Source organism: Gymnodraco acuticeps, unplaced genomic scaffold (assembly GCF_902827175.1).
Source record: "Gymnodraco acuticeps unplaced genomic scaffold, fGymAcu1.1, whole genome shotgun sequence".
NCBI lineage: Eukaryota > Metazoa > Chordata > Actinopteri > Perciformes > Bathydraconidae > Gymnodraco > Gymnodraco acuticeps.
In genome coordinates, this window is record NW_022992271.1 from 122,501 (window position 1) to 133,523 (window position 11,023).

Below are 11,023 nucleotides of genomic sequence, written 5' to 3' on the forward strand. Positions count from 1 at the left end.
AATAAACCAAGACACTTTCGTTCACACAAAAGTAATAATGATAAATGGGCGATAAAAACAAAAGTAACGCACTAAATTAAATGAGCGTAATAGTTAAAGTTGAGGAAAGGAGTCAAGGAAACTCAGAGAACCGCTTGGTCCATCTGATGAGTGTGTGTGTGATTATATATATATTATAGCAGATTTATGTTCATGTAGATACATCAGCACGCATGTAATCTAATGATCTGTTATGGACCCATATATATACTATTTGAAGCAAAAATTTATTAAAGTAAATAATTTCCCTCCATATAGACTTCTGTAGAACGTTTACGATTATTTAAGTTTAAAGTACGAGACAAAAACAAACATGTTTTCCGGTGTGTTCCGATGGCCCTTTATTTTGAAAACCAAATAGTCTAAAGTATCCCATTGGACGAGAGAAAGCGTGTATTTTCGGGATATCAGGCTGTCGAAAAAAGTTTTAGAGTATAAAAACGATGTTAAACAATATTGCCCATTTTAAAAAATGTGTAATAAAGGTAATTATACATAATCATTGGCTTTTTGTTAAAAATGGGAAATCTTTAAGGTTCAGATCAAAGGGCCATCGGTCAAATTCGCAGTTTAGTTGTATAAAAACATAATTTTCGGGGGGATCAGCTTACAATTTTAAACAATACTGCCCATTTAAAACATTTTTAATAAAACTAAACATTCAAAACCTTTGGGCTTTTGGAAACAAAGGGAAATCTTTAAGGTTCAGATTAATGGGCCATCGTTCAAATGGGCCATCGTTCAAATGGGCCGTATTCACAGTTTAGTTGTATGAAAACATATTTTATTTGGGGGGGATCAGCTTGCAATTTTAAACAATATTGCCCCCTTTTTAAAAAATGTGTAATAAAAGTAATTATACATAATCACTGGGCTTTTGGAAAAAATGGAAAATCTTTAAGGTTCAGATGAATGGGCCATCGGTCAAATGGGCCATCGGTCAAATGGGCAGTAATCGCAGTTTATTTGGATGAAAACCTAATTTTTGGGGGGGTCAGATTGCAATTTTAAACAATATTGCCCGCTTTAAGAAATGTTTAATTAAACTAAACATTCATAATCATTGGGCTTTTGGAAAAAATGGGAAATCTTTAAGGTTCAGATCAAAGGGCCATCGGTCAAATTCGCAGTTTAGTTTTAGTTCTAGGGCTGTCAGTCGATTCAAATATTTAATCGCGATTAATCACACATTTTTGATCTGTTCTAAATGTACCTTAGAGGGATATTTTTCAAGTTTTTAATACTCTTATCAACATATGAGTGTTTGCTTTATGCATATGTTTGTTAATTATCATTTGAACAATGACAAATATCCTCATGAATATTAAACACAACAACCTCTGAACATTTCAAATATTCGCCTCAATTCAACCTGGAACCTCTCTCATACAATACAATAATACAATACAAAGTGTGAGTGTGTGTGTGTGGAGAGACACTGTGATGGATCGTTGGAGCTATGTGCAACTCAAGGCATATGCTCGAACGGGAGCTGCCTGGACGCTGCAATCATGTTTCATGAGTGTGCTGACTTTTCGTACAATGTCCCACTGTCTGGCTGCCTGCATAAAGTCAAGTGCTCGGCGCAGTTGTCGGCGAAATGTCGCTCCTCTGTTTTCATTGAAACAACTCCTTATATCCGTTAGCGCAGCTAGCTAGCACCAGACGCTAACAACAACAAAACACGTAAGGTGTGCCCGTTCTCTCTCTCGCTCGCGCCACACATACACACACCCTCCCGTACCGTAATCCCGATGGCCAGTCCGGGCCTGCCGGTGAGCGTGGAAGTGTGGTCTGCTGCAAGCGGGCGGCAGGAGCGGGGCTGTCAGCATCAGCTTGTAGATGGTATTTTAAACTCGATGCGCTCTGAAACTACAACAATCACGTTAAAATAATTAGTGGCGTTAATTTTTTTTCTTCCGTTAATGCGTTATTAACAAGTTAAAGGTTGGGTAGGTAATTTCGGAGAAACCAGCTCGAGTGCGCTAGATTTTGAAAATACACAACCGGAAAAAATATGCCACTTCCTTACAGAGCCCCTCCTCCAACACACACGAACGTGCACATGACCAATGAGGGCACGAGATAAGTTTGTGCACAGATGGAAGGCTGACAGGCAGGTAGGCCATCCAGTTACTTTAGCCGGGCCGGCTAAAATGATTGGTCGTGCTTTTTACAGTACTACGGCTTCCACAGATGACATTTTTTTATGGATTTTTTGTCAAAGCACTTAAGATATTCATTGCTATCGGGATGTTAAGAGCATTCCATGGAATATAACAAAAAGTGTATCTCGAGCCGGTTTCCCAAACTTACCTACCCCACCTTTAACTTGACAGCCCTAATGAAAACATTATTTTTTGGGGGGATAAGCTTGCATTTTTAAGCCATATTGCCCATTTTAAAACAATTTTATAAAACTAAACATTCATTATCATTGGGCTTTGGAAAAAATTGGAAATCTTTAGGGTTCAAATGAATAGGCCATCGCTCAAACGGGCAGTATTCGCAGTTTAATTGTATGAAAACATATTTGATTTGGGGGGATCAGATTGCAATTTTAAACAATATTGCCCGCTTTAAGAAATGTTTAACTAAACTAAACATTCATTATCATTGGGCTTTGGAAACAATGGAAATCTTTAAGGTTCAGATTAACGGGCCATCGCTCAAATGGGCCATCACTCAAACGGGCCATCGCTCAAATGGGCCGTATTCACAGTTTAATTGTATGAAAACATAATTTTTTGGGGAAAATCAGCTTGAAATTTTAAGCAATATAACCCATTTCATGACATTATTTATAAAACTAAACATTCATAATCATTGGGCTTTAGATTATGAAAAAATGGGAAATCTTTAAGGTTCAGATGAATAGGCCATCACTCAAATGGGCAGTAGTCGCAGTTTTAATTATATAGAATCATAATTTTAAGGGGGATCAGCTGGCGATGTTAAACATTATTACCCAGTTAAAAAACGGTTGTATAGTACCGTTTGAAGTAAATAAAATGGTTATATTATTTGTATTTATTATGTTTTAACATGGTAACGTGTGGAAAACCCCTTCATTTAGTTAAATCCCTGTGAAGTCTGGTTAATTGCTGACTTCCTGTGAATAAGGGCGTTGCTGCTCCCTAAACCTTCCTCTAAATCAGGGGTCTGCAACCTTTTTGACCAAAAGAGCCATTTTGCTCCTTTTTCCAAAACATTTTTTTGTCTGGAGCCGCAAAACATATTTCATAGTTTTTAATTGTTATATCAGACAAAAACTACAGTTTTTTTGCATTTATTAGGCTATTTATTACATGATATAAAACTGTTAACCTCTAATAAGAAACAAATAACTCTTATAAGGAGAATTACAAATAATACACAGGCTGACTTTAAAATAAATTAAACACAGCATTTGGGGAGTCCTCTGCACATTTGAAGGAAAAAAAAATATTATTAAAATGGGCCCACTTTGAAATAAATAAAACATATAGCTGCACCCTAAAAAGAGTTAAAGGTAGGGTAGGTAAGAATGGAGAAACCAGCTCGAGTGCGCTAGAATTTGAAAATACACAACCGGAAAAAATCTGTCTCTTCCTTCAGACTTTCTTACAGAGTCCCTCCTCCAACACACACGAACGCGCACATGACCAATAATCTTATGGGCTGGATTCTTGATTTTTTAACCAATAGGACACAAAGAGTGAGGGTGAATGGGACCTTATCTGATCAAGTCAGCTCCTCCACTGGCTCCCCACAAGGATGTGTCCTTTCACCACTATTATTTATACTTTACACTAATATGTGTCAAAGTAGGTGGGAAAATAGGACTATTTTAAAGTATGCAGATGACTCTGTAATTGTTAGTAGGCTCCAGGACAATGAGACCAGCCACGGCCCTGTCATTGACGACTTTGTCAGGTGGTGTGAGGAGTCCTATCTACAACTGAACATAAGCAAAACCAAGGACATGATCATTGATTTTAGAAGACATCCCCACATACATGAAGTCTTAACAATCCAGAATTAGAAAGTAGAATTTGTGCAATCATACAAATATCTCGGGACAATTATTGACTCAAAATTTAGCTCTGATCCAAACTGTGAAGCTGTGTGCAAAAGGGGGCACCAGCGTTTGTACTGTCTTAGGAAATTGTCCTATTTTAACATTGACAAAACCATGATGATCATGTTTTATCGTGCTTTTATCGAGTCAATTCTGTCTTTTTCACTAATGTCATGGTTTGGTAACCTGACTTTAAAGAGCAGAAACTCTCTGAGTCAGATCGTAAAGTGGTCCAGCAGACTGATTGGTGAGCCACAGCTAAACCTGGAGACCCTGTACCTCAGGCAGTTACAGCGGTTATCCAGCTCCATATTAGACGATGACTCCCACCCTCTGCACTCAGAATTCAAGCTTCTTCCTTCGGGCCGGAGGTTACTTGTCCCAAGGAGTAGAACGAAGCGGTATAAAAACAGTTTTATCCCAGCAGCTATTGCACAAATTAACACATCATAGGAGCGTCACACAGATGCCTATTTTTTTTTATTTATTTAATTGTGAATTTTGAATGTCCATGTTTGTACTAGTGTTTTCCTTCTTAAAATATTTTTGAGATTTGGTTGAGCAGGGTATACTTGTACCTGTACTTTTACTAGTCCTTTATTAGAGATGTGTCTGTTGTTTGTGTTTATTTTTAGTGTCAGGATGGAACCCTTGTCTTTTTCTCTGCAAACAGAATCTACCTACGGGTACAAATAAATAACCTGAACCTGAACCTGAACCTGAACCTGAACCAATGAGGGCACGAGATAAGTTTGTGCACAGATGGAAGGCTGACAGGCAGGTAGGCCATCCAGTTATTTTAGCCGAGCCGGTTAAAATGATTGGTCGTGCTTTTTACAGTGCTACGGCTTCCACAGATGCATTTTTGTATGTATTTATTGTCAAAGCATTTAATATATTCATGGAATATAACAAAAAGTGTTTTCTGAAATAAATTACATACCCCATTGAATTATGACTGAAGATCGTCAGCTGTCTTCCTCTCCCGTGTTGTTCCTCGATACGTAAAGGCTGCACCACCGTTGACAACTTCTCTCTACATATCAAACATACCGGTAAACCAGCATTGTTTGCTGTGAAAGCATATAACTCTGTCCACACAGAATTAAATCCTGTGTTCCTCCGGTACTTTTCTTTGATTTATCCATAGTTCGCTCATCGAGCCGGGGGTCAGGTTATTCGCCTCCAAGAAAAGGCGCTCGCGCGGGACCGTAGCAGCATGTTACGCATATTTTAGTTGACCTAATTAAAACCGTTTTGTTTTTTATTTATGTGTCACAGTATCACCTCAAAATACAAGATACGAAACATTTTCAACCATGCAACAAAATATAAATAGTCCTACAAATACTTTTGTTTTATTTCCTTCTTATTTTTGTCTAAACTTAAGGGAGCCAGATTAGAGGGCTTAAAGGGCCGCATGAGTGATATGCCGCGGACTGTACTTAATGTTACTTTGATCCGGTTACTTATGTTGTGGCAGATATTTAAGTAAGCTTTCTTAACGCTAATGTTATAATAGTCAGATTGCTCTGAAGATGGGAGGTGATATTCTATTAATGTTCACGTTCACACCAGTGGCGGAGCCAGGATATTTTCAGTGGGGTGGCCAGGATGGAACCAGTGATCATTTTGGGGTGGCATTGAAATCACTATTATATGAACATAAAAATACATCGCACTATAAAATAAGGGGTTATTTAAGGCACCTACAACACACCTCTACATTATTTGGGATTAAGCTAGTGGTGGAATAGATCAAATAATATTCAGTATATCTAACTATTTTTTTCGTATTCCCGCAGGCAAAGTATCAACGAAGCTTACATTATACAAATGTAATGCAATATACAGACTGTTTAGCTTATGGTGATCAGCAGCCCTATGAGCTCATTCTCTCAGTGTATCATCAGGAATATAGAGACACACACACACATCATTTAAATAAGAGTTTTTAAATCAAATGATAGGTTAAGAATAAACATCTTAAAGTAAATAACAATAAACAATAGCCCTTAACCCTGTAAGGCCCCTGGTTGCAATTTTACAACATTACTTTAAGCTATCCAAAAAAGTCAGTAAATGTTTTTGTTTTTTTAAAAGACTACATTTACATAGTCAACAGGTCCTTTTCTTCAGCCTCACAATGCTATTGGGTAGTAAATGTGTTTATAGGTCCTGCCCTCTGGCCATACATATAAGACTAACATTCCTGACAATAGATTTTAATAGTCATCTTTTATGGTGTAAATGCCTTTTTAATAATAACATTTTTGAATGGAACATTCTCAACACGAATTCATCAATCCAAATAAATATAACTTAAATATGTGGGAAAATACTGTGTTTGAAATGTATAATTGAAAGGAGATGTTAGCTTTTTGTTTTGATATATATATATATATATATATATATTGTATTCCAGTCTCCCTTCAGATATGTTAAGTGGCATGCAATTCAACACAATGCAGCTCACCTCCTCCAAAGTGAAATTAAAAACCTCTGCATTTTCTTTATAGATATTAACAGTACTTAATGTCAGCTTAGTAAAAAAAAAACATAACAATTATTATTTACAATGGACTACGCTTAGCTAACAGACTAATTTCCACCACTCATGGACCACACCCACCTTTTCTCTTGAAATACTGGGTGACATACTGTCGCCCTTTAGTTCCTCTCTCTTTTCTTTCTCTCCTTTCTTTTCTTTTTCAAAGCATGGCTTTGTGATTCGTTCAGACATGGTGTTGTACCCTTAAAAAGGGAAATAGTGAGTGAGAGAAGTGAAGACATACAATCACGAAGCTCCCGCCTTCACTCGTCTGAATCGAGCCATCTTTATAATGAAGCTTGTACATTTACAATGAATACACTCAAATTTCAGGACCAATAATTATGACTAAATTCTCCTTTATCTTTAGCTCTTTAACAGTGGTAAAACAACATATGTATGGACATGTGAATGCAACAGTGCCTAGCTTAGCTGCTAACAACATGACAAACGGCCAGATTCAGTGGCACCACAAGGTATACAGCAGCTAGCTTCAATGACCACAAAGTTAGCCAGAATTAGCAAGAACCTTCAAACAATACAACAAAGTGCAAAATACACACTTTCCTCTGACAACGAACCACGGTGATGTAATACGGATTATATATAACATGGGTTGATAGATTTATAGTGCTTTGTATACTGGAATTACCTTAAAAATGGGAAATAGTGAGTGAGAGAAGTGAAGACATAAAATCACGCAGCTCCCGCCTTCACTCGTCTGAATCGAGCGAGGAAGAGCGCAGTGATCCCTCCCACTGGAACCCCAAGGCATTACCAACAGATTAACGCACAATCAGCCCATACAGTAGGATACATCTATCTCTCAGGATTGACTATTCTTGTCTGTCACAATGGCACACACGTAAATACTAGCATCCCTGCTCACATGCTCTCACTCTCTGCTAGAAAGTGCCGTTTGGAGGCGGAGGCGGGACCAAACCATTACATGTAAATAGAAGGGGGTGTACAGAGGCTTTGGATAATTAACTTTTGGAAGAAAATAAATTAAATGAATTGTAAGTGTAGTGAGTACATTATCAATATAACGTTATATTTCTGTTAATTATTGATGAATGATGAAAGGTTACTTAAACATTTTGTTCTTAATGTTCTAAAATAGTTTGGGCCCCCGTGGTGAGGGTGTTTGGGGTGGCCAATAGGGTGGCCAGGATTCAGCTGGGGGTGGCCACGGCCACTCCCAGCCACCCCCCAGCTCCGCCACTGGTTCACACAGTCAGTTGATTTTTGCCGGCCGTCTTTCCAGCAACGGCAGCTTTTCTGTATTTCCTTTCTCCTGTAATATGACTTGATCGCTTTAAACTCCGCACACTGAGCTCTGATTGGTCAGCAGGATGTGCTTTCACTGAGTTGAGCTCTTAGCTGGCAACCTAACCTGGTGCGGACCAGGTTAGCCGCACAGCATCAGTTACCATGGAGATCTAGCCTGCTAAAAAGAGAACCAGCTTCGTAGGACCGGAAACCCCGAGTTTTCCCTGAAGTTAGCCGGCTAAGAGAACATCCTGCTTCGTAGTAGGCTACAGGCCTCTGCTGACCTGCGGAGGGTAAACTGGTGCGTAAACAAAACACCCAGAAGGAAAAAGCTAAATACAGATACAAAGGGGTTTAAAACGCAACTGTAGGACAATACACCATTAACATTTCAGGGCAATTAGAGTAAAATTATATATATATATTAATTTTTTGAATTAATTGCGTTAAAAATATTTAACGCATTTAACGCATGTGCAGAATGGCCCGCCCCATACATCCACCAGTGGCAGCACCAGGGTATGGCTGGGGTAGGCTACACCCATACCAATAAATGGCTTAGCCCCACCATGAAAAATGATGTTAAAGTAAGCAAAATAAAGTCCGCCAACTCGCGCAGAGTAAATTGCACAGACAGCAGTTAGTCAGATTGATTTCAGTAGCCACTTGTCTGGAAATACCGAAGACCAGAAACGGTTTTGAAAACTTTTGTCACGTAGTGATCGTCACATAATGTCTTTGATAATGTCTTCTGGCCAATCAGAATCAAGATAACGGCGTGGTGTTGTTGCAGGAAGTCCCGACGGAGAATACTTTTGCTGTAGTACAGGGGTGCACATAACCATGGATGTATAATAAGAACTGGATACAGCGTGGGAGGCGGGGCCTCATTAATTCCTATGAGAGCTGCTCATTAGCGCATGATGATAAAATGGCCCAACTTTTGAGAGGGTGAAACGTCACAGATCACCCAGCATGCCTGAGAAGTACCCGTATGTGCCCTCATAGAGCATGCGCAACTTTAACCAAAATGCTCGATCACATCAAGCACGTCAATTTGCGTACACGTAACAGCACCGCGCGTTCATGACAGCATGGTAATGGATTGTTGTTATCATGGATTTTATATTAACGAGGCGGCAGTTAGCAGCTAGCGGCTAGCTAGTAATGATGCTAATGTACACATCAATCGTTATGTACTTATATTACGCTGTAACATGATCTAGTGATATCCAACAGAGCTTCATTTAGAATGAAATAATTATTGCACTGTATATATATATATTTATAGACAGTGCAATAAGCTTCTAAGTGCAATACGAAGCTACAGGGACCTTAATAATGTCGATAATATTAACTTTATTTAATACAACATTTACGGTACAAGATTGAATCATACAGCCCATGTAGTATGATAATGAATTACAGCAAACATGTGCAATATATCCATTATTACAGCTCCGTGGGATGGCAGTAAGACGATATGGATCCGTTCTTATTGTGCATCCATGGGTAAAGATAAACGCAACTCACATTGGTTTCTCATACAGCATCTCTGTAAACTACGTGTATTCACTGAATTTCACTCTCTGCCTTTAACCGCTCGTTGTAGCTCCAATAGCTCCAGCACCCACCCTCCCTGTGAGCACAGTGTGCTCTGATTGGTCGGGACACGTAACATGAACGTGCCGGGCGGCGCGGTCCCGTGGGTTAGATGCGCGTTCATAATGCAGAGGGAAATAACTCTCAGAATAACGTTATTAGCGCATTTTTACAACTTGAGGAACAAATGTTTTTAATAAGGGCTATACAAGTGTTCATACTGGGTAGTTTATTTAGTTTAAAAAAAATTATCCAACGAGTTACAGACCACTCTTTCCCCATGTAAGTCAATGGGAAAAAGTGTTTCCGGGCCTGGCAATCAAACGGAAGTGTAGTACCGCCGTTTGACCAGCACGAATATTTTTATCTGAGTCCGGCGCACTTCCTGGGGGCTTGGTACTGACACCGGAGGATCGAGGAGCGATAATGGAGGAACCACCAGACCATCCTCCGATAAAATCCTCAGACACTCGCCCCGCCCCCTTACTGTGTATCGCTCACTGATTGGACGATGCAGTGCATGCACTGATCTCATGCTTCTTGACATGAGAGCAGTTTCCCAGCGGAGTGAAGAAAATACATGAACCTCACGAGAGTCACTCCTCAGTTTATACCGTGTTTTGTTTCAATTCATGTTTCATTTAGTTACAAATATGTGATATATCTGAACAACAAAGTGGTCACAAATCATTTTATTCATTTATTGGAAACATTTTCATGATCGCTTTTTTCGTTTTACATTTTCATTTATTGTCTTTTCCATTCAGTCAGTCATTAAGTGCTATTAAAATGTTAATGTGCTACATATCCACACAAACACACAAAGTGTGCAATCCAATGAATGTTCATCTAACTGGGTTTTGATAGATAACATATCTCTTTTTCTTCTCTCAATTATGTTATTTCTATTGACTCTAATCAATATTAATCAAACTATTGTTCGTTTATAAATTTTAAGAATGGCGTTTATCTTTTTTGAGAATGAGTTCTTATTTTATTTATTTGGGTCTACAACAGATGATACAAATGTTAGTGTCAGTAAATGTGTACTAACAGAGGCGGGTTTTTTTGTGGAAACAACGGGGACAGAGCTGCTGTCAGACGATCAGCTGTGCAGCGTCATCACAAACGGACGTCGCTTCACGTGACGCTCCGGAGGAAAGGACGTCCCATTGCTCTTAAAACTCATGCTTCCCTGGTGGGAGGGACTAGTCGCAGGGAAACGACGCAAGTGAGGGACGCAAGGAATCCATGTAACCGAAGTGAGAAGGGCCCCCTGCCTCACTTCTCATCGCTAGCCGTAGTTGAAAGAAAGGAGGCTGCTGATTGGACGACATGAGAAAGGTCAGAGAGATTCTACATTATTGTATTTACACTTCACATTTTGAGTCGGCAGTCACCTTTAAATCAAAACTCCTGAGAATAGTTAAAAGTACAGATGGAAACCCAAAGGTCTGACTTTGTCATTTTTATGATTGTTTTTTCAACTCTATATCCAC